Consider the following 26,258-nt stretch of genomic DNA (forward strand, 5'->3'; position numbering starts at 1 on the left):
AATGCACCACACAATAAATTAAACAGTGACCTTGACAACAAAGTACAGATAGGATGAAAATGGTAAGTCACCGACCTGTCGCCGAAATGTCTTCCTGCATCGTGTACTTCGTCAGCTATCTCTGTTCACTTAAGACGCCACCCTGACAATCCGGCAATTATTTGGATTTGTAACTTCCCTCATTCGGCACTTCATCTCTGAATAATTTGGTCTTGCTTTATATTTCAACCTGAAATAATGACGTATAAAAATATGTAATCACTTCACACGGATAATCTTCCATCTTGATGTCGTGACCTACCTGTCCTGTGAGACGATCTCGTAGGTTGGTCACCAGGCCGTTGGATGTTGAAGTATTACCTGACCTGCCGAGCGGAATGTAGGAAGGTAATTTGTAGGTATGACTCGTCCCGCAACTCCCGAAATAAAAGATGAAATAGTTTCTCTGTCCTTTATTGCTGAGGACACTAAAACTACTATGTACAGTATATTTACAAGTCTGAATGTAATGATCTATAGAGAGAGCGAGCTTGTTTCACGCGCCTACTGTTCTACTACGCGTCTATCTGAATCTTGCCCTGCGGCACTTGGGCTATGCCCGAACAGAATATCGTTCTGACAAGTACGAACTACTGGCTGAAAGAAGGCCCCGCGCCATCTTGGCCAGGGGTTATATCTCCGCTCCTGAACTCAAAGTTCTATCCCTACCTCCTTGGGTCTTACGGGCATTGCTAAACTGATCATCCAGTCACTAGCGCCCTCAAGTGGCTATTCTCAATAGTTGTCACAGTAAGTGCTGCTACCTAGGCACTACTGTCTTACTTTATCGTCATCTTTCCTTGTTTCCCTAGTGCATCTGTACTGACCCTGAATGGCCTTGCACTGGGCTTTATTTCTTTGTCGGCTTCGGCGGCCCGCTGCCATACTAGCTCTGTTTGTCGATACACAGTAAATACCTTGTTGTGATCAACAAGTCCCCGCTCTTAGTCAACTCTTGTGTAAGCGCACTTCGCAAGCTCTCTCCACTACATGTAACTTCTTGAAATGTTTCCCTTTTCTTACAGTAACTAAATCTGCCTATAATTATTATTCAATTACATTAATGCTACAAGGTGTCTCCTGTCTTTGATTATCATTCTAACACTAATTAATCTCCTCTGACACCTTGAGCTCAAGACTCGGCTGCTAACCCCGGCTGCCTTCCACCTGGCAGTCCGCCGGTTCGAGTCCGTGGGAGGTCGGTGCACGACATCTCCCCCCTTAGGGAAGAAATGGATGCAACCATACGTTGCGTCCATTTCTGTCCTACACTATTTATACTCTGATGTTACTTGTGCGTAACGATCGGCGACCCTGTGGTGAAGGGGAAGGTTGTTCTCTACTCTGATTATCACTTGCATCCATTTCTATTGCTTCTATAGATCTCACAGGCGTACTAGGGCGTCCCCCAGCAGGCCTGGAGTGTAATTCCATGATCTCCGCAGACATCTCCGGGCGTCCCCGGATCCGCCTGGGACGTTGGAATATAGTTAAATCCTCATCTGAAGTCTTAACCTTATCTCCCTTCGTGATTACCGTTTGTTTTATACATATATTAGGGCAATGAGCCCGTGCATCATCAAACCATCTCTTTGCTGGAAACCCTAGTTTCGGACAGCAACAATTACAACAATAACAAATTAAAATTAAACTTATGATACCAACAACTATCCACACAATATATTTGTACACGTTAAGATGCTGATAGACTATTTGTCTTTGCAGCTCTTCTTCCTTTTGTCTCACCATATCTTCCACTTCTTGTGTCTTATGGGTAGCCCATTGTAAATCGTTAATGTGATTTAGCAAATTAGTTAATGACAACTTATTAATTTCGGGTATCTGTTCTAACTTGATTTCACTACCTATTTGTTCACAACAGTCATAATCAAGTGTGACTTCTGGTACAAAGTCTTTACTTTGTGTAGTGTTCACTTCACCTACACCTTGCATTTTACTATGTGGCCCATATACTGTGCAACCTGCACTTAAAACAAGAATACCAGTGCCTGTTAACCTGATATCACTGGTGGTATCCTTACACATACATGTTACTTTAACTTCTTCTGGGGATACGTATATATATCTGTTAGCTCTGATAGGTATCCACATGAGCTGTTGAACGGGAAGCACTCTTTTATCACAATTATCTGGGATTTGACTAACTCCAATAATTAACTGGATCGCGCAACTCTTTTGAGTGTACACTGTATTAATAGGGAATTTAACATGACATAGTTTCCAACTGGGTGTTATTACCTTACATTGATTTACCTGATCTTTATCTAACTGAACATAAGTTTGTTTCTCTTTGTCCATAAGGATATAGTCCTTGGTCTCTTGAAGATAAACAAAATGGTGTGGATTACTCTTCATATACGTGGGGAATGGAATCATGTGAAACATTGTATAAGTTACCCTATCTGTAAGGGGTGTCTTGATGACGTACACTAGATAATTTTTGTTGGCGAACACTTCCGCTGTGGCTACCTTGTAAATCAAGTAGCCGTAAGCTGATTTTAAATCAAATGGCAAGGACAATCCTTTAGGGAAATCTCCCTGAGCTTTCTTATAACCTTTAATAATATCATCTGGTGAAATTATTTGCACCTGAATGACTCCTACGTGAGCATTCATTATATCTGATAATACAACACTGTAATGCTCATACAGTTGTATGAGAAGGCCTTCAATCTCAATTAAATGCCTATTCACTGAGTTTTCTAATTCTACTTGCTTAAGTGCTTCTGTAATCTGAAGCGTGCTATTGGCAAGATAGGATCTAATTTCTGCAATGTTTTGAGTTAATTTCTGCTCATTGGCTGTGACATCGTAAATGGTGCTGTTCATAGATTGCAATGTTGATTTTACTACTATCATCTGGTCTTTTGCAATTTTCATAATTGAAAGCTGTTCCTGCTCTAACTCACTAATTTTTGACTCATATTTATCGGCATCCTCTTGACTTAATGTTCCAAATAATGCCTTTGCGATGGAACCTACTGCATTAATTAGGCCTCGTTTTCGCCTAGTGTTTTCCGTTTCCCCTATTGGTTTAGTAATCCTCGTAATTAATTCCTTCGATTCCTTAATTCTATCTAATTGTGCACTTAACATTTTAACATCCTGTTGACATGTTAGGTTAGTACTTCTTTCTAACTGTGTACATATTAATTGAGTCCAGTGTATGTGTCTCTTGACATTTGAAAATACATCACTTAATTTATTCAGGTTTACATAGGTAACTAATGTCCATTCCGTATGGTATAACTGTATCTCACCCTGATTGTCGAAGTATGCCCCTGGAGTACTCTCATATGGTGTCACCTTGACATCCAGTACTTCTCCGGCTATTCTGTAGCGATGTGACGTCACGACTATCACTGCTATTACGATGGACAACAATCCTAGCATTCGCGCCATATCTGCTGTCTACCTGCAAGGTAAAGACAGGATATGTGTTACCATTCGCTTCCCAGTTCTCGTTTCTACAAGTACAATTTCAAACGATTCTTATGTACCTTAACCCTTTTCCCCTTCTTATTCATCTGTAGGGTGCAGTTCACCCCTGAAACATCTACTATTTCGTACGGACCTTCGAATGGTGGGCTTAGCTTTCTGGATTTTCCTCTTCGCAATGCGTCATTGCGCAAAAGAACCTTATCACCTACCTGAAAGGTGACCTCATTTTGCTTTTTGTCGTAGTGTTCTTTCTCTAATTCCTTTCGCTCTATTAAAGTCTTTCTGGCGGCCTCGTGATTTCGCCTAAGCTGTGCCGTCAGTTCCTCCACCACGTTCTAGTGTTCATTGTAATTCATTTCAGGTGGCTTTTGCAGCACACCTGGGATATTTGCCTTCCTTCCAAAAATTAATTCGTAGGGTGTGAACCCTGTACTTGTGCTCTTTGTGGTATTATACACAAAGCTAGCTGTAGGCAAATACTTGTCCCAGTCATTCTGCTCCCCTGAGCAGACATAATGCCTTAGGTACTCCGTGAGCACCTTATGGGATCTTTCTATGCTACCGTTCGATTGTGGCCTGAAGGCCGTAGTGTGTGTTTTCCGAATGCGCAGCGTTTTACACAGCGTCTTAAACACATCACTCATGAAATTACTACCCTGGTCAGTGAGAATCTGCTCTGGTATCTCGTAGATACTTATTACGTTATTGATTAGCGTCCGTGCCACGGTTTCTGCCTCCTGATTAGGCATGGCACTCGCTATTAGGTACTTTGACAGCTGATCTTGGCATGTCAGTATGTACCTGTTTCCTGCCTCTGTCAACGGAAGAGGTCCAACTACGTGTAGGGATATTTTCTCAAAGACTGTGTTCGGGGTATCCGTAATTCTCATGGGAGCCCTGACGTCTGGTCTGGTCCCTTTATTCTTTTGGCAGGAGGGACATGTGCGTACATAGCGCTCAATGTCCCCTTTCATGCCCTTCCACTGAATTCGTTCACGTACCCTGGCGTACGTGCGCGCTATTCCTTGGTGGCCTCCCACCAAAGAATCATGACATTCTTTCAAAATGGCTAGCTTTTCAGCTTCGCCTAATTCGTTCTCTTCCTCAGATAAACTACCTTCGGGCGAAATCTCCTCTGCGTTAGCGTCCTCGGAAACCTCGCTACCGTCCGCTTCAATTCCCTCTGCCGTAGCGTCCTCGGGTTTTGAAGACAGTACCTCCTCCCTATTCTCGTCTGAGGCCTGAGTTTCTACTGTTGTCTCTGGGTGAGACCTGTGCTGAGCCGAGTTAACCACTCGCGCTTGGCACTTGGGTTCAGTGGGATTCCTACTCAGGGCATCTGCATTGCAGTTCTGTTTGCCCTGCTTATATACGACGTCGAAGTCGTATTCCGCTAGCTTCAGCCTGAACTTTAGCAGGCGTGAAGACGGATCTTGCACGTTGAAGACCCACTTCAACGGCTTATGGTCTGTCACAACAGTGAATTTTCTACCAAACAAATATGGTCTGAAATACTTTACTGCCCACACTATTGCCAACAATTCTTTCTCAGTTACGCTATAATTCATTTCTGCTTTATTAAGCGTTCTACTTGCATAGGCAATTGGAAGGTCTTTTCCGATAGGTCCTTGTGACAATACTGCCCCAACCGCTTCGTTGCTCGCATCAGTGGTAACAACGAATAGTTTTTCAAAATCCGGATACTGCAATATAGGTTCCTCAATTAGCTTTTGCTTTAGTATCTGGAACGCTTGTTCCTGATCGTCTCCCCATACAAAGGGAACGTCCTTCTTCACTAACTGATACAGCGGTTTCGCGATTTTGCTGTAGTTAGGTATGAACTTCCTATAGTACCCACTCAGTCCGCAGAACTGCTTGATCTGGCGGCTAGTGGTCGGCCTCGGAAAGTCCTTAACGGCCTGTACCTTACGTGGGTCTGGTAAGACACCTTCGTCAGTAATTACATGTCCTAGGAACGCTACTTCGGTTCTTAGGAATTCACACTTATCTGGCTGGAGTTTCAGCGTGTTCTCTCTCAGCCTTTGAAATACGTCTCTTAGCTTCGCATTGTGCTCATGGATTGAATTCCCGTACACAATGACGTCATCCAGGTAACACAGACATTTTATACCCGTTAACCCTGTGAGCACATTGTTCATCAGCCTCGTAAACGTGGCTGGCGCGTCTTTCAAACCCATGGGCATTTTCCTGAATTCGTACTTGCGACCTAGCGCAGAGAATGCTGTCTTTGGCCTGTCTTCAGGCTTCAACAACACCTGGTGATAGCCACTCGCGAGATCTAAGGTCGAAAAATATCTCGCCTTGCCAAGGGCGTCTAACAGTTCTGAAATTAATGGCAGGGGATAACTGATTCCTATCGTTATCTCGTTTAATTTTCGAAAGTCGATCACGACCCTCCATTTTTGTTTCCCTGAGGCGTCTAACTTCTTGGGAATTAAAAGTAATGGCGCATTCCAGGCTGATGTGCTAGGTGTGATAATTTCATCATTCAGCATCTTATCTATTTGAGCTTGTATCTCCCCCTTCTGTGCTTCGGGAAGTCTATATGGTCGTACATTAATTGGAGGTTGATCTTGGGGTGTAGGGATCTCATGCTGTAGTACATCAGTGTGAGTTAATTTGTCTCCCTCAAGATGGAAGATTTCATTGTACTCAGTACAGATGGCGTATATCCCTTCCTTATCTACCTGCGTGAGGTGATCAACTCGCAAACAGTCTATCACCCGCTGTGATCGGGGCTTCTGAGTGGCCGGTTCTCCGTTTGCCACTCTACTGTTCTGCTCTACCTTTCGCACTTGTGCCAGGCAGGTTTTATCTACCTCCTGTATGTGCACTCGTGGACTGTGTAAAGTCACCGCCTTTTCAGTGGTATTCATCATGCTAACCACTGCTTCATGGTGCTCTGATTTGGTTAGGCACCCTGCGAGGTACACCCCTGGTATCACCTCTTCCTTCTCAATAATTCCTAAGGGTAGATTCCGATCTACTTCTATAACAACGACCTTCTGGGTCCTTGGTTCGAGACGGATCACCTTCGTCTCTCGTGCCCCCATAGGGTATTGTCGCCCTCTTATGGTGACATGACCTTCCCTATAGTCAATCACGCTATCTGTCAGGAGGTCTCGCCCAACTATACCATCCTGTGTTAATTGGAAGTCACTCCCTACCACATGAAATGTGTGACTTGTGTTTCCAATGGCAAAACGTACAGTACCCTGGGTGTAAATTATTCCATTACTTACACCCGCTAATTCAATTGATTTACTCCCGTCAATCAGGCATTCCTTGGGTACCGATTGCCTCTTAACTAGGCTGACATCGGACCCAGTATCTATCAAAAATCTCAACGGTCTTCCTTGGTTTGCGACCTGGATCAGCACCGTGCCTTCTATGTCAGAATTCTTGGGACCTTCTGGTGTGCGGGCCTCCGTAACTGTCCCCTTGCTACGGGCCCGTTCTAGTTTGCCGCCTGAGCCGCGGAGGCTTTCGTGGCTTGCGTACTGCCGCCCTTCTTTTTGAACCAACAGTCTTGGGTTCGATGTGACCACCTATCACAATGTTCGCATTGGGCTCGGTATCTTACGGCCTTGCCCCCTATGCGATCACTCTGAGTTTGGCCTTTCATGGCCCTACTGCCTGTGGACTCGCCTTGGGCTTTTCGACAGTTTCTCTGAATGTGGCCCTGTTGGCCACACGAATAGCATCTACGGCTATCCGTTCGCATCACCGGAGTGTGTGCACTTTGTGTGCGTGCACCTTGTGTGTGTGCACCTTGTCGACAATTCACCTGTATGTGCCCTTTTTGGCCGCAACGATAACAAATTCTGTTTTCCCTTGTCACTGTGTTTGGTTGTGTACGTACTATGCGCACCGTGTCTCGTACCTCTGTTTCCTTATCCCTTTGTTTCTTTCTACAGTCACGTTCAATGTGTCCTGTTTTCCCACAATAGCGACATTTTAATTTACTGAATGTGCCCCCTGTAGTTGTATTGGAACTAGCGGTCTGTGTGGTGTGAGCCCCCTGCGTTCCTGTGTTCTTACAGTTCCTTGCTATGTGGCCTTCCTTGCTACAATTGTAACAGACCACCCTAACACTAGCATGTGTTGGCTTAGTATGCCACTTTGGTGCTGCACTGCGCTCCTGTTCTGGTTTTCGCTTGCTAAATCCTGAACTATGTTTGTGTTGTAAGCCCTCTCGTGCCTTCTTTGACAATATTACGGTTTCTTCCTGCTGTGCAAGTGCAACGGCCCTCTCAAAAGTAATGCCCTTTTCTGACTGTACCCTAGCTTGTATTCTAGGGTTGGCTAACCCTTGTATGAAACTAGCAACACATATTTTTCTCGTTATTTTCAACTGCGCGTCACGATCCTCCTCTAATTCATCCTCAAGTATTGCCTCTCTAAAAGAAGCTGACAATGTTTCTATTTTGTGTGCCCAAAGTGCTATTGATTCTCGCGGGTCCTGCGCTGTTTGGAACATTTGACAAATGTACAAATCTAACGTGCCTTGCTGGCCATAATATTCTATCAATGCCCGCTTGGCTTTCTCCCAATTATGTATATCACGTCTGTACAACAACTTATCTCGGGCTCTGCCCGTAACCTTAGTTAAAATATACTTGAAAAACAACTCTTGATCCTCATCCTTAATCATACGAACAGCAGCATCTACGTTAGCTATGAACTCATGCAATCTATCTGGTTGACTGCCATCAAACTCTCGTCCAATGAGACGATGTCCTTCTACTACTGTAACAAAAGGCCCACTCATACTTACTGATTCCACCTCGTCAAGCATCTCAGTGCCTTGGTCTGCTGGTACTGAACTATTCTGTCGTGCCATTTGAAATAATATTCAGCTTACCTTAATCTTCAATGGTGCTTCACTGCTGGGCTGGATGAGTAGTCGGCTGTAGTGCTGCGTCTCCACCGGATGGCGTTGTCTGCTACTGGACTGCTACCCCTCTGCTGGGCTGGCTTAGTAGGCTGCGGTATTGATGCTCCTCTTCTGCGATGCGCGGCACACGAACGAAACTACGCGGTAGCGCGGTTCGGACAATCTTCTGCGAAGTCGCGGCTTTCTCACACGGAAATCTTCTGCGAAGTCGCGGTTCTCTTACGGACAATCTTCTACGAAGTCGCGATTCTCTCACGTTATTTCGGTGAGTTGACACTGTTCGAGGATCGAACTCGGGACCCTGCACTACCTGACACCAAATTTTTATACGTGCCTGTCGTGACCTACCTGTCCTGTGAGACGATCTCGTAGGTTGGTCACCAGGCCGTTGGATGTTGAAGTATTACCTGACCTGCCGAGCGGAATGTAGGAAGGTAATTTGTAGGTATGACTCGTCCCGCAACTCCCGAAATAAAAGATGAAATAGTTTCTCTGTCCTTTATTGCTGAGGACACTAAAACTACTATGTACAGTATATTTACAAGTCTGAATGTAATGATCTATAGAGAGAGCGAGCTTGTTTCACGCGCCTACTGTTCTACTACGCGTCTATCTGAATCTTGCCCTGCGGCACTTGGGCTATGCCCGAACAGAATATCGTTCTGACAAGTACGAACTACTGGCTGAAAGAAGGCCCCGCGCCATCTTGGCCAGGGGTTATATCTCCGCTCCTGAACTCAAAGTTCTATCCCTACCTCCTTGGGTCTTACGGGCATTGCTAAACTGATCATCCAGTCACTAGCGCCCTCAAGTGGCTATTCTCAATAGTTGTCACAGTAAGTGCTGCTACCTAGGCACTACTGTCTTACTTTATCGTCATCTTTCCTTGTTTCCCTAGTGCATCTGTACTGACCCTGAATGGCCTTGCACTGGGCTTTATTTCTTTGTCGGCTTCGGCGGCCCGCTGCCATACTAGCTCTGTTTGTCGATACACAGTAAATACCTTGTTGTGATCAACAAGTCCCCGCTCTTAGTCAACTCTTGTGTAAGCGCACTTCGCAAGCTCTCTCCACTACATGTAACTTCTTGAAATGTTTCCCTTTTCTTACAGTAACTAAATCTGCCTATAATTATTATTCAATTACATTAATGCTACAAGGTGTCTCCTGTCTTTGATTATCATTCTAACACTAATTAATCTCCTCTGACACCTTGAGCTCAAGACTCGGCTGCTAACCCCGGCTGCCTTCCACCTGGCAGTCCGCCGGTTCGAGTCCGTGGGAGGTCGGTGCACGACATTGATGTATGAACTCGTTCTTTATCATTTGTTTAACCGCGCACACGGACAATCTTTCTGTACAGGACGCCACATGCGCTTGGTATAGCTCAGTTGCGCAGCACGTAGTATTAAATTCTATGACACAGCTATTCACTGCAGTGTCTAAGAGTTACCTGATAGTTTACATAATCCTGGTAATAATTTCGTGTGGCTATTTCTAGCCGAGTGCAGCCCTTGTAAGGCAGACCCTCCGATGAGGGTGGGCGGCATCTGCCATGTGTAGGTAACTGCGTGTTATTGTGGTGGAGAATAGTGTTATGTGTGGTGTGTGAGTTGCAGGGATATTGGGGACAGCACAAACACCCAGCCCCCGAGTCATTGGAATTAACCAATGAAGGTTAAAATCCCCGACCCGGCCGGGAATCGAACCCGGGACCCTCTGAACCGAAGGCCAGTACGCTGACCATTCAGCCAACGAGTCGGACATAATCCTGGTGACCGACAACGAAATCTTCAAAAGTCCTCTCTTTTTAAGATGCGCGTTGGGTTGAAAATGGATTTAAGAATGTAGTCGAGTCTCCGTTAGATAGACCATTACTTGAATAAAATATTTCTCTATAAATTACTTTTATTTTTAGACAATATTAATGACCCTCAAGAGACTGAGTTCTACATGGTCTCCCCATCTAAGTTACTTTTCAGCGCGTTTCGCGGCTATGTCCCTTTATATATCAACTTGCTCAGAGTACAAGTCCCTACAATTGGATTTGGTCTACAAATCACACCTTTTCTTAATTGCACGTAGTTGCGTGGAGGTACCCTGAAATCTTTAAAAACACTAACGAAGATCCAAAATGGCCACTCTGGTTTTATTACCTCAACTGCCAGCTCCAAGTTCGTATGTCGATCTCACAATTTACAACAGACAATATTCTTACTCAGAAATGTTCACGTACAAAGGACATCCAAGTGGCTTGAAAAATGTGACCTCCATGGATGTATTTTGGATATAATTTTGGTGGTATGATTTTACCTTGTAATTCACGGTTTTAATGGCACTAATTTCTATTCTTCCATGACGATGTCATAATGGCGTGTTGGATTTGGCGCGCACCTCCGAAAATCCTTCTTCTTCTGAAATTTTGGGCATAAATCTTCACAGATGAACTCGTAACAATTAAATGAAATTTCTACCTCTAGTTTTCACAAGGCTAAATTGTTATGAAAACAGCTCCGCGCCAAATTTTCTCGTAAGCCTCCGCAGTCCACACGTCATCATTCTGGGAGTCTGCAACGGTCCACAGTCAAACTGATCTTCCTTTAACCTTACCATTTTGATGACATTGGTGACATTAGGTCCTTGAGCTTGTAACGTATTCTCGAATACGCCATGCCTGTACGATGCACGGGACTACCAACATGACTTGAGCGGCTGAAGTTGACGTCTGGGGTCATATTGGATTTATTTAGGATGCCATCCCTCTTAGTTGGCATCTCAAAAATGCTGTTAACCAAGCTGTTTAGTTCTAGCCTGTTTTCGCTGATCTCCCCATTAAGCGAGCTAACCTTCTTCTCGGTTGCTTCTTGGGCCACAGTAACCTCTTTCAATTCGTCCCCAAGTACGAGCACTCCGTCCTGTATTTCTTGGACCTGGTACGATAAACAAAGTCGGGTATTACCTGAATCCTTTCCTAACTCATCTAGATCTCCCTCAATATACTTTATATTTTTGCCTATATCCTCTTGAGATGTCTTGAGTTTTTCCCACTCTTTTGCATTCCCCCTAAATAATTTCCTCTCTATCACATCTCCTCCCTTGGTCTGTTACATCGTCAACGTCCTCAGACACATGGTCTACCATGGAGTTGAAAGAATTCATCTCAGTCGACAAAATTTCCCTCTGTTCATCGATGGTTTTAAATGTTTTTTGTTTATTGTCATCTTATTACGCATTCATCTCTTCGATCTGCTTATCCAAATCCGCTTCAATATCTGCCTGATTGCTAGCTGAATACCTATGGATTTCTTGTCTTTAATTAAGTGTTTATCTAGCTTACCCTTAATCTTGGCCTGACTGTCGCTAAGCGTGTGGTGCATCTCACGAGTTTCGGCAAATTGTCTATCAATGCCTAATTTCAGCTCTTACTGAGCCTTGGTAATCTGTTTTTTAATCTCAGCCTGTACATTTCTTTCCAGTCCCCACTCAACTGATCACTTGAATCTTGTAACTTATCGTTAATGGCTTTTAAATCATGGCTCAACTGAGCACTCTTGTCTTATCGTTAACATCCAGCAGCTTTTTGTTTATGCCCTTGATCGCTTTGAACAATTTCCCTCACCTCCCCTTCATCTTCCATTTTACAATGTATGAGAAATACGAGAATGCCAGCGAATCCACTAGTTCGGCCGGCGTCCAACTTCTAATTAAGACCACATAAGAAGAAATTATTTTAAAATTTCTAATGAGAAAAAATGAAAATTTCAAACACAACAACACTCCAATGATGTCTAAATAAGCTGTGAAAACGAAACATCCATTGATCATAATGATCCATTGAACAAATCCTGAAATTGAATGCCTTAAAATTTGGTAAATGCCTTCCTAATTATCAACTTAAATTAACAGCCTTTAATTCCTTTTGTCTCCTGCCAATCCTTCCTTCATCCATCCCTTGTGCCTTCCTAGGCTTCTCGTCGTGCATTAATTTCCTTTTCTTCAGGGTTCAGGACTCGAGCTCAACTGTTACATTATTAACTTATTGGTGCCATACGTGATTTTCGTCTCGACGCTATAGTTCTTCATCGTGGCTTAAATTTCAGCGATGGTCAACATACGAATATTACTGATGTCGCAACGTAGCTTAAACTTCCACTTAAGTGACTTGGGCTCCCACACTGGGTGACATTTTACTGAACTCTTTGACAGGGATATGCCGCAGTAAAGTATACACTATCTAACATTCGACGGTATCATGATCATTTGCTTCTTCTCTACTGGGTCGCTTACGAGCTCTTCATCACTTGCTGATATATCCTATAGGTGTTCGTTTGCTAGTCTGATATTCCTATAACCACGAAGGACGTAGGCGTGTTTCGAGCTGTTAGAACACAAAGCGAAACAAGCAAAGAATTAGACGCCCTGCGCGAGGCTACGAAAATTAATTAATTAATATGCGATTGGCTGACTGAGCCCAAGATTCCCCTCGGTCAGGGAAAAGGAAACGCACCACTATATACAGCCAATAGAAAAAAGTGACATGCTAAATATTTGAAGCCCATTGCTCTGGGATGCGTGATGGCCCTTCAGTGTGCGTAGGGCGTGAGAGGCTTTAAGAATGAACAAGAGACACGGGCAGCGTGAATATATACGAGGGCAGATCAGAAAATAAGTTGCACTTCACAGTTATGGCCATTTATTTCACCACCTATACAACAGCAACACGACTATAACTACATACACTGTAACGTCACGTTTCCACATAGTTTCCAAGAGACTCCAAACATTTCTGCGAACGCACAACCAACCTGTCGATGCCGGGTGCATAGAAATTTCCTCCAGAGTTCTGCAACCACTCGGAGACAGCGGCCTTCACCTCCTAATCGGTCTGGAAACGTCGACCACCGAGCTCCGTTTTGAGCTTACCGAACAGATGAAAGCCACACGGCCCTAGGTCGGAACTGTAGGGTGGATGTTGCCAGACCTCCCACTTGAAACACTGCAGCAGTTCTCTCGTTTGGTGGGCCTTGTGAGGTGTTGCGTTATCGTGCAACAAAATCACACCGTCGCTCAATTTCCCCCGTTGCTTCCCTTTAATCGCTTTACGCAACCGGTGCAACGTTTGACAAAACGACTCCGCGTTGATCGTCGTTCCTTTCGGCATGAATTCCACGTGCAGCAAACCCTCCATGTCAAAGAACACTGTCGCCATAACCTTACCGGCTGAAGGTTGAACCTTGGCCTTCTTTCGTTGTAGTGATGAGGGGTGCACCCATTCCATTGATGTTCGCTTCGTTTCGGGGGGTGAAGTGGTGGACCCACGTTTCGTCGCCTGTGACGATTCACCGCAGAAACCCGTTGCCGTCTGCGGCATAGCGTTGCAAACATGCCAGAGAGGATTGGAAACGCTGTCCCTTGTGCTCATCGGTGAGAAGACGTGGGACCCATCTTTAAAATAGCTTACGATATCCATGGTCCTCGTGAACAATGGCGAACATACTGCCAAACGACATGTTCAGCTGCGTCGCGATTTCTCTTAGTTTAATGCGCCGGTTCCGTCTAATGATCGCATTCAAACTGTTGACCATTGCACGGGTCCTGGACGTTGCGGGCCTGCCTTCGCGATGGTTGTCCGTGATATTCGTGCGTCCGGCTTCGAATTGCTGACACCACTTTACGATACCTTGCCGGGAAATGGCCCGCTCCCCATACACGGCACTACTTTCACGATGAATGTCCGTGAAATTCTTCCTTTTGGCCCATAGGAATCGGATTGTCGCATTTGTAGTGAACGTTCAGTTGACGCGCCATTACATTTGGCCGCTATTCACACAATACTAGACGAGACACCACAGCGACCTGCCTAACAGAGTGTGGGCAGTGTCTGTCCCTTTCTCCGCTGTGCCCACGTTTGCGACACACAGCGCGCTGCTGCGGCGCGTTAGTGCAACTAACCTTTTGATCCACCTACGTAGTTATTATTCTTGTGACGACAAGGAGGTGACACGTATTTATTGTAACAGTGAAAGGGGTAATACGTATTTATTATTGTGACCGCGAAGATCGTGATCAGTCGGAGAACATGCCCGCATTCGTATTGTGACAGAGAACATATAACATGATATCGTGCGTGAAATGAGTGCCGTAACTTCGGTAAGAGGTTCTAGGTAGGCAGTGCAGGAGGAATTCACCATCCTGGACAAAGCGCCTAACTACATAAACATAGTAATGGAGGATACGAACTCGAGATACTGAGCGAGGTAGCGTAGATATTCACAACACTCTAAATTGCACTCTCAGTTCATATGCTAAACGTTTTCATTCCTCCCCTGATGCGGGAGGCGGGCCTCTTAGATGGTGACGCCGACTCTCAGTTCGGGAGATTTGTTACAGTGAAGGAGATGTGCGGAGAAGGTGATGGAGTTGGGCGGCCGTAGCCTATGCTACGAACTGTCCCGGAATTTTGCCTTAGTGCAGTAGAATGGAAAACCACGGAAAACCATTCTCTGGACAGCCGACGGTTGGGGCCAGCCGTGAGGTCCAGCCCTGTCCCGTCTCCCGAACGCAGAGACGTAGAGCCACAGTAGAGCCGTGGCCATCTCTCCTCTGCTCGGTTGGCCGGTCACAGTACAGAGCTGTTGGACCATGGACCAGCCGTGGCCACTTAAGGTACGAAACACAAGGGCCAAAACCCACTCTGCATCTACCGACCGCTAAGGTACGTTGTAGATGATGAGTATATGACCAGCTGGGAGCAATCACATATGAGTAGGTTGAAGACGCGCAGATTAAGAGCATGCAAGTGAGAACCCGGTACAAGCGATAGTTTTAACAATATCACATTTCGGTCACGAACGGTACGGGAATGCTGTGTACAGGAACAAGAAACATCAGCATCTTTGGAACATTGAACGAGTTTGCAGTCATGGATGTATTTGCTGACCTGATTCAGATGAACCCAGGACCAGTGAAAAACAATTCCCAGGACGCTGCGATGATGGCTGTGTGAACAGCTGTGGGAACGCCTGATCTGCAGTCTAAACATAAAAAATTGAGTACCTTGCATATCGTCGTTTCGCCTAATAAAACCGCTATGAGATTCCGAAGTTTCGTTCTAGGTGATATATGTGCTGCGGATCAATATCTCTCCAGACAACATTGTCACATAGTGGTATTTCGACCGGTAACGACGATATATTAGTTATCTAGAACTATTCTATGGCATCTAGGCGACTTAAAATTCCATAATATGGGGTTTGAGAGAGATTCATTACAAAACTAATTCTACTTGAACATAGAAACACTCTATGAATTAGAGACAAGCAGGAGATGAACACAACACACAAGTTTTAGCCGTCCTGTGAGCATATCAACACATGACAATTGACTGTCTGTCCTCTTTTCCCAGATTTCCATTGACACACACCAACCATCCTCTTTGACATAGTTTCCTGAGGTTTCACTTTAGTAACCCGACCAGGTCCAAAAATACCTCTTCCTTATTTCGAGTCCTGGTCCTTCTTGGGTACGCTTTATTGCAACGAGGCCTCCCAGCTGATACTGTCTAGCAGAGCAGCTATGTCGGTTGAAATACTTTTTTTTTTTTTTTTTGCTGAACTTTGAGGATTTGGTATTTTGAATATTTCTTCATATTTTCTCTTTCTTCTTCAAATTATTCCGGTAGTTCTACGTGGATGAGGTCAGCAATCCTTAGATCGGTCTTGTGCCTAATTCTGACTCCTATTAATAGTTCAAACGGTGTCCTTCTAATGTTACTATGGTATGTAGAGTTGAAGGCCTGCTGTACAGCCTCGACATGCTTGTACCATTTTGTTGGATTCGATATCTAAAGTTTTGCAAGTACTGAAGCAATCACAGAATTGATTACCTCTACCTGACCGTTCGTGCGTGGCAACCCATTGTAACCAGCAGGTGTTTGATTTCTTTTTCCAGTTTTCAGTAATCTTCGAATTCATGATACGTGAAGGCTGGTCCTCGGTCAGATATTATTTGTACAGGGTTTCCGAATATTGCTTTCTGTGCCTCCAGTTTGGTTATGACCTCCTTCATCGCAATAGACTGTGTTGGGTACAGCCAAACGAATTTTGTTCAAATCATCAACTGCTGAAGATATGTAACGATATCCTTTATGACTCGATTCCAAAGGTCCCATATGGTCTACATGGTATGTATGCAACGGCACACTTTCCTTGGATGAAGAATGCAGTAATCCTTCTTTTCCAGGTTTTCTATTAATTAAGAGACAATTTACACAATTTAATCAGAATATGCAAAAAGGTGACATGTGACATTTTTTCAAAACTGATATTATTATTGCAATGAACTTCAACGGGGTACCTACATAACTTGTGTAAAACCGGACATGTAACGCGGTACTTTATGTGTTGAAATGAAATGGCGTATGGCTTTCAGTGCCGGGAGTGTGCGAGGACATGTTGACTCGCCAGGTGCAGGTCTTTTGATTTGACTCCCGTAGGCGACCTGCGTGACGTGATGACGATGAAATGAGGATGAAGACGACACATACAACCAGCCCCCGTGCCTGCGAAATGAACTAATGATGGTTAAAATTCCCGACCCTGCCGGGAATCGAACCCGGGACCCCTGTGACCAACGGACAGCACGCTAACCATTTAGCCATGGAGCCGGACACTTTATGTGTTGAATGGGAGGTATAGTTAGTATGAAATATGCAAAAAGGTGACATGAGTAGCACATACTGTATCTCGTTTATGCACAGTTTAAGTTGGCTGCCGTGTGTTTCACATGGTCAACGTGGTGGGACTGTGTATATAGCTGTTATGCAAGAGTGATAAGTGGCCCTGCAATGAAGGCGTTACATGTTTTCATCGATTTAGTATATTTATGTAAATTAGTTATTAATGTTATTGCACTATGATGGTCCAAATATTATAAGCGAAAATTGTCTCAGATGAATCTTATGTCAGACATATCCCAAGAAGTAAAAAACAATGCCATGCCAAATAAGTGAATTCAACAATCTGTTTTATGACAACAGTTCTTACTTTTCCCTATCACTAAAACTTTTCTTCCACCCGACATACTCGCATAAAATAAAACTGTTACTCGTTCCTTGGAGGTTTTGCAGCCTTTAGCACTTTTATTTTTGAGCAAGTAAGTGTGTTCAGACAAGGCGCGACAATAGAGTGCAGTCTCATCAGCATTATACACACACTCGGGAGGGAATTCAAAGCAATTTTAGGCCACTCCCCTTCTACATATCTCTGAGCAGCGACAGAATCAGCGTCTTTCTGCTCACTATGCGTTCGTTTGTACACGATATTTTCTCGTTTCTTCCAACGGTGAAACCATCCTTCCGCTACCACGAAATTACTTTTTCCAATTTTTTTGCTAGTTCTTCTGCCTTTTGCCGCATCAGAGGACCGTCAACACGAGCATCCTTCTCACGAACAGTGAGAACCAATGTTTTAGAGCTGATTCACCTTGACCGTCTTTTCCACCACGATTTCCTTTACAGTTGAATATTTTTCTGCTGCCTTAAGAATATTGTCTCGATTTTTCAATAGCTTGCACAGAAGAGGTTGCAAAATTCGTAACTCCACAGCAGCATTGCCTTGACTCATTGTAGGTAATTTGTCGTAACGTTATTTAATTTAAAGTTTCTCTTTAATGGTTAAGTCTTTACGTTTGCTTTTACCACTAGCCATCACTGCACTACAACGCTAAGAACTTCACAGTGCGAAAGCTTTAATAAGACTCGAGTGAGTGGTCCTTCCTTGGCTAAACTATTGTAAGGGAAGAAACAATAGAGAAAGGGTATGCGGGAGGGTTACCACCTCCGCTGAACGTTTATCTATCGTACACCTGCTACGAAAGATGCCGCTTGGTCATGTGTAAGATAAGATCATTCCTTTGAAGACATTCCTTATCCGATATTTCATAATTAGAGATCACAAAGAGACTCTTATTAATATATTTCGCAGAATGCTAAATACATTTAAAAAGACGTCATTCCATTTGGGACATAATAAGTTAGAGAGAAACGAAATGGGTAATGAATAGTTAACCTAGAAAGCATACCAAAGCCGTATCTCCCGTAACCTATATATTCACTGAGATGTACTCATAAATAGTTATTTCGTTTCATACTAAAGCATTGAAATTACATTATTTTACCTCGGAAGATGAATTATTGCCTTGAATAATTACATATCCAACTTTATAGCAATTTATAAATCATCTTGAAAACGCGAAATGAATAGTTACCTGCAGCTGATTCGATTTCCTCTCAGGAAAGGATATGTTTAACTGTCCTCCATCCATGACGTCCGGACCAATATCAGACTTTAGTGACGCATCATACACGTCATCTTATTAGTTTTCGTACTGACAGTGACTATATTTGTGGATCTGAAACTTAAAAATACACAATTAACAAAAGTTCTTGGCAACTTGATAATGTAGTTCAGTTGCTGAGTTAAACTCGCCTTATCTATATATATAAAATAACTTGTCCTGACTGACTGACTGACTGACTGACTGACTGATTCATCATCGCCGAGCCAAAACTACTGGACATAATGAAATGAAATTTTGGGGATACATTCATATTAAGATGTAGGTGCTCGCTAAGAAAGGATTTTTGGATATTCCGTTGCTAAGGGGGTGAAAAGGGGGGGTGAAGTTTAAAAATGAGTGCACCTATATCTCAAAACTTTAAAAGTTTGCAAATGTAAAAATTGGTATTTAGAATCTTCTTTGAAAATAAGGAAACACGTATTTTTTTGTTTTCAGAAAATCCCAATAGGAGGGGTGAAAAAGGGTGAAAATGGGGGAAAATGTGTTCAATGCCTTTAATCAGGATACCGGTAGTTATATCTCAGAAACTGAAGATATTACAGACCTGAAAATTGGTACTTTTGATCTCTTTTAAAAATAAAGAAACACGTATTTTTTTGTTTTTGGAAAATCTAATTAATGGGAGGGTGAAAAGGGGGTGAATTTTTAAACTTAGTGAATCTATATTTCCAAACTTCTAAAGTTTGCAGATGTAAAAATTGGTATTTAGAATCTTCATTAAAAATAAAGAAACACGTATTATTTTGTTTTCGGAAAATCGCGATAGGAGGTGTGAAAAGGGGTGAAAAAGGGGTTGAATGCCTTTAATGAGGCTACTTATATCTCAGAAACTGAAGATATTATAGACATGAAAATTGGTGTTTGGGATCTCCTTTAAAAATAAAGAAACACGTATTTTTTTGTTTCTGCAAAACCCAATTAAGGGGGGTAAAAAAGGGGTATTATTTTAAAATGAGTGTATCTATATCTCAAAACTTTTAAAGGTTATAGGTGTAAAATTAGGTATTTAGAATCTCCGTTAAAGATAAAGAAACACGTATATTTTGTTTTCGGAAAATCCTAATAGGAAGGGTGGAAAATGTTGAAAAAAGGGTCGAATGCATTTCATAAGTCTACTTATATTTCAGAACCTGAAGATATTACAGACCTGAAAATTGGTGTTTGGGATCTCCTTCAAAAATAAATAAACACGTATTTTTTGTTTGTGGAAAATACAAATAATGGGGGGGGTGAAAAGGGGGTGATTTTTTTAAAATGAGTGTATCTATATCTCAAAACTTTTTAAGTTTATAGATGTAAAAATTGGTATTTAGAATCTCCTTTAAAAATAAAGAAACACGTATTCTTTTGTTTTTGGAAAATCCCAATAGGAAGGGTGTAAAAGGGTGAATAATGGGTTGAATGCCTTTCATGAGGATACTTATATTTCAGAACCTGAAGATATTACAGACCTGAAAATTGGTATTTTGGATCTACTTTAAAAGTAAAGAAACAGGTATTTTTTCGTTTTTGGAAAATCCAAATATTGGGGGGTGAAAACGGGGGTGAATTTTTTTAAAATGAGTGTGTCTACATCTTAAAACTTCAAAATTTACAGATGTAACAATTGGTGGTTAGAATCTCCTCTAAAAATAAAGGAACACGTATTTTTTGTTTCCAGTAAGTCCTAATAGGAGGGGTGTAAAAGGGTGAAAAATGGGTTGAATGCCTTTATCGAGGATACACATATCTCAGAAACGAAAGATATTACAGAACTGATAATTCGCATATGGGATTTCCTTTAAAAATAACGAAACACGTATTTTTTAGTTTTTGGAAAAGCCAATTAATGGCGGTTAAACAGGAGTGACAAATTGGGGTGAATTTTTTGAAAGACTATATCTACAGAATATCTTGGAATCGTAAAATGTTACAGACGTAAAAAGTGGGTGTAAATCTCCTGTAAATGTAAAGAAATATAGGTTATTTGTTTTTGGAAACTCTACTTAAGGGGAACCCAAAAGGGGTGAAATTTAAAAATGAGAATTTTTAAGGATATCTAAAAAACTTAACATGTTACAGAAGTGAAAAATGGTATTTTTTATCTCTATTAAACATAAAGAAAAGTGTATTTTTAGTTTTCGGTAATACCACTTGGGTGAGGGCGGGGGGGGGGGTAAAAGTGACTGAAAATGGTGATGAATTCTTTTAATTAGGCTACGGATATCTCAAAAATGAAGATGTTACAGACGTGAAATTTGATATTTGCAATCTGCTTTAAAAGTAAAGAAACACGTATTCTCGGAAAATCCAATGAAGGGGGGGGGGGGGGAATTGAAACATTAGTTGACTTAATTGTATGAGAATACATGCATCTAATACTAAAGTTGTTACAGACGTGAAAATTCGTATTTGGTTCTCCTTTAAAAACAAAGAAAAAGGCGTTTTGGTGGGGAAACCATCTTGGAGGGCGGGAGTGTAAAGGAGTTGAATTCCTTTCATGAGGACACATAAATCAAAAACTGAAGAAGTTAGAGTCGTGATAATTTGTATTTAGAAGATCCTTTGCTATTAAAGAAACAAGTATTTTTTTGCGGGAAAATTCATTTAGGGGAGGAGAGATTATTGTGAAATGAAGTGAAAAAAAGTAAATTATTTTTATGTGGATACTTATATCTCAAAACTGAAGGTAATAGACGTGAACATTGGTGTTTGGAATCTCCCTTAAACATAAAGAAACACGCATCCTTTTAATTCTTTTTCAGGGGGGGGGGGCTTTAAATAAACTTAACGGCGGTGGGGTGTAGAAGGAGGTGAGACCAATTGATTTTACTGTCATTAATGTACTTATAAGGATCCTCCGTTGCTCAGGCGGCAACGCGCCGGCCTCTCACAGCTGGGTTCCGTGCTTCAAATCCCGGTCACTCCATGTGGCATTCGTGCTGGACAAAACGGAGGCAGGACAGGTTTTTCTCCGGATACTCCAGTTTTCCCTGTCATCAGCCATTCCAGCAACACATAATAGTAATAATAATAATAATAATGATAATAATAATAATAATAATATTCCGGACCGTCGTCAAATTGCGGACTGCGATGGAAACGGCTCCTGGACGGGTAATGACTAAGAATGCAGTCCGGTCGCGGGTTCAGTGCCGCCAAGGCACCCAGTATGACAGCACGCCGGATCTCCTGAAGGATTATATCCGTATTAAAAATATTATAGGAAAAGATGGCAAATATTTACGGACCCAACTGACATGGAGGAATACCTGAGCCTAACCCGGGAAGTACGAAATCGATTGCTGGAAAGAAAGATTAAAAAATGGGAGGAAACGTGCCGTAAAATAATAGATCGGGAATTTTGGTGGATTATCGCAGAGAACGAGTCAGATCGCGAATTTCGGCGGATTATATATCTAAATTAGCATTCAATTATAAATTTCAGTATAATACCGTAGCGAAGCACGGGTATCTTGCTAGTATCTATATATATAGAGTAACTTGTCCTGACTGACTGACTGACTGACTGACTGACTGACTGACTGATTCATCATTGCCGAGCCAAAACTATTGTACACAAAGAAATGAAATTTTGGGGATACATTCACATTAAGATGTAGGTGCTCGCTAAGAGAGGATTTTTGGATATTCCGTCGCTAAGGGGGTGAAAAGGGGGGGGTGAAATTTTAAAATGAGTGTATCTATACCTCAAAAGTTTAAAAGTTTTGATGTAAAGATGTAAAAACTGGTATTTAGAATCTTCTTTTAAAATAAGGAAACACGTAATTTTTTGTTTTCGGAAAATCCCAATAGGAGGGGTGAAAAGGGTGAAAAATCGGTTGAATGCCTTTAATCAGGATACCGGTACTTATATCTCAGAAACTGTAGATATTACAGAACTGAAAATTGGTACTTTTGATCTCTTTTAAAAATAAAGAAACACGTATTTTTTTTGTTTTTGGAAAATCCAATTAATGGGAGGGTGAAAAGGGGGATGAATTTTTAAAATGAGTGTATCTATATCTCAAAACATTGGAAGTTTGGAGATGTAAAAATTGGTATTTAGAATATTCATTAAAAATAAAGAAACACATAGTTTTTTGTTTTCGGAAAATCCCAATAGGAGGGGTGAAAAGGGGTGAAAAATGGGTTGAATGCCTTTAATGAGGATACATATATCTCAGAAACTGAAGGTATTACAGACCTGAAAATTGGTGTTTGGGATCTCCATTAATTATAAAGAAACGCGTATTTTTTTGTTTATGGAGAATCCAATTAATGGGGGATGAAAAGGGGGTTAATTTTTAAAATGAGTGTATCTATATCTCAAAACTTTTAAGGTTTATGGGTGTAAAAATTGGTATTTAGAATCACCTTTAAAATAAAGAAACACGTACTATTTGTTTTAGGAAAATCCCAATAGGAAGGGTGGAAAATGGTGGAAATGTGTTGAATGCCTTTAATGAGGCTACTTATATTTCAGAACCTGAAGATGTTACAGACCTGAAAATTGGTATTTGGGATCTACTTTAAAAATAAAGAAACAGGTATTTTTTCGTTTTGGAAAATCCAAATATTGAGGGTGAAAAGGGGGGTGAATTTATAAAATCAGTGCATCCATATCTTTAAACTTTAAAAGTTTACAGATGTAAAAATTGGTATTTAGAATCTCCTTTAAAAATAAAGAAAAAGTATTTATTGTTTTCGGAAAATCCCAACGGGAGGGGCGAAAAAGGGGTTGAATGTCTTTAATCAGGATACTGAAGATATTACAGACCTTAAAATTGGTATTTGGGATTCCCTTTAAAAACAAAGAAACATTTTTTTGCTTTTGGAAAATCCAGTTAGTGGGGGGTGAAAAGTGGGTGGGTTTTTAAAATGAGTGATCTATATCTCAAAACCTTAAAAGTTTGCACATGTCAAAATTGATATTTAGAATTTCTTTTAAAAATAAAGAAATATTCCTTTTGTTTTTGGAAAATCCAAATAGTGGGGGGTGAAAAGGGGTGGATTTTTAAAATGAGTGCGTCTATATCTGAAAACTTTAAAAGTTTTCACATGTAAAAATTGATATTTAGAATCTCCTTTAAAAATAAAGAAACACGGTTTGTTTTTTGATTTTTGCTTTTCGAAAATCCAATTAATGGCGGTTAAAAAGGAGTGACAAATTAAGGTGAATTTTTTGAGAGACTATATCTACAGAATATCTGAGAAATGTAGAATGTTACAGACGTAAAAGTGGTATTTGGAATCTCCTGTAAGTGTAAAGAAACATAGGTGTTTTGGTTTTGGAAACCCCTCTTAAGGGGAACTATAAAGGGGGTGAAAATTTAAAACGAGAATTTATACAGTATATCTCAAAAAACTTAACATGTTACAGAAGTGAAAATGGTATTTTTTTATCTCTATTAAAAGTAAAGAAACGCTTATTTTTAGTTTTCGGAAATACCACTTGGGTGGAGGGGAATAAAAGTGACTGAAAATGTTGTTGAATTCTTTTAATTACGCTACTGTTATCTCAAAAATGAAGATGTTACAGACGTGAAATTTGATATTTGGAATCTGCTTTAAAAGTAAAGAAACACGTATTCTCGGAAAAGCCAATGAATGGGGGGGGGGATGAAAGAATCGAAAAATTAATTTAATTGTATGAGAATACTTACATCTAATAGAAACTAAAGTTGTTAGGGCCTACAGACGTGAAAATTGGTATTTGGATCTCCTTTAAAAACAAAGAAAACTCTGTTTTGTGGGGGGGAATCATTTTGGGGGCGGGAGTGAAAAGGAGTAGAATTCCTTTCATGAGGACACATAAATCAAAATCTGAAGAAGTTAGAGTCGTGATAATTGGTATTTAGAAGATCCTTTTCTATTAAGGAAACAAGTATTTTTGCCGGAAATTTCATAGGGTGGGGGGAGGAGTGTGAAAGTAAAAAATAGTGAATTATTTTTATCTCAAAACTGAAGGTAATAGACGTGAACTATCCTGTTTGGAATCTCCTTTAAACATAAAGAAACACGCCTTCTTTTATTTTTTGGGGGTAAATTAATTTAACGTCGGTGGGGTGTAAAAAGGAGGTGAGGCCAATTGATTTCACTGTTCATAATGTATTTGTAAGGAGCCTCCGTTGCTCAGGCGGCAGCGCGCCGGCCTCTCACAGCTGGGTTCCGTGGTTCAAATCCCGGTCACTCCATGTGACATTCGTGCTGGACAAAACGGAGGCGGGATAATTTTATCTCCGGATACTCCGGTTTCCCCTGTCACCATTTATTCCAGCAACACTGTACAATATTTCATTTCATTTGTCATTCATCGATCATTGCCCCAGAGGAGTGCTTCGGCAGCCGGCACAATTCCTATTGTCGCCGCTAGATTGGGCTTTATTCATTCCATTCCTGACCCTGTCGAATGACTGGAAACAGGCTGTAGATTTTCGATGTACTTATTCTGATCATAAACCGATCATTTTTAATATTACCTGGGTTCGTTTTCAACAGCCATCTTTTCCTTCGGAGAACGTTCTTAGATTACAGTAGATTATTCTGGCATATGAATAAAAATTTAAACACATTTGAAATAAACGACAGGAATGAGATTGACCGTCAAATTGTTCACCTCTATAATAAGGTCAATAATGCACGGAAGTACAGTATTTCAGTCGTATCGCCAGAAATCTCGCCCACTTGCCTACGCGCGATAATGGTGCTGGTCACATTGTCAACAATGACAGTGGCAGCAGGTATAATTTACCGCCAAGTAGCGGTCTTTCATCTTGCTGTGGGGTCCAGAACATCTATAATAACGATATTATTAATAATAATAATAATAATAATAATAATAATAATAATAATCATAATACCGAGCTGGATAGCTGCAGTCGCTTAAGTGCGGCCAGAATCCAGTATTCGGGGGATAGTAGGTTCTAACCCCACTGTCGGCAGCCCTGAAAATAGTTTTCCGTGGTTTCCCATTTTCACACCAGGAGGCAAATGCTGGGTCTTTACCTTAATTACGGCCACGGCCGCTTCCTTCCCACTCCTAGCCCTTTTCCATCTCATTGTCGCCATAAGACCTATATGTGTCGGTGCGACGTAAAGCAACTAGCATACATATAATACATAATACATAATAATAATAATAATAATAATAATAATAATAATAATAATAATAATAATAATAATAATGTTCTGGACCGTCGTCAAATGTGTGGACCGCGCTGGAAACGGGTCCTGGACGGGTAATGACTAAGAATGCAGTCCGGCCGCGGGTTTAGTATCGCCAAGGCACCCAAGACGACACCACGCCGGATCTCCTGAAGGATTTGATCCATGTTAAACATGCTTATAGGAAAAGATGGCAAAGATTTAGGAACCTAACTGACCGGGTGGAATACCTGGAGCCATCCCGGGAAGTACGAAATCGATTGCTGGAAAGAAAGATTGAAAAATGGGAGGAAACTTGCCGAAATCTATCAGGAAACGAGTCAGATCGCGATTTT

The sequence above is a fragment of the Anabrus simplex genome, chromosome 2 (assembly GCF_040414725.1).
Source record: "Anabrus simplex isolate iqAnaSimp1 chromosome 2, ASM4041472v1, whole genome shotgun sequence".
Taxonomy (NCBI): Eukaryota; Metazoa; Arthropoda; class Insecta; order Orthoptera; family Tettigoniidae; genus Anabrus; species Anabrus simplex.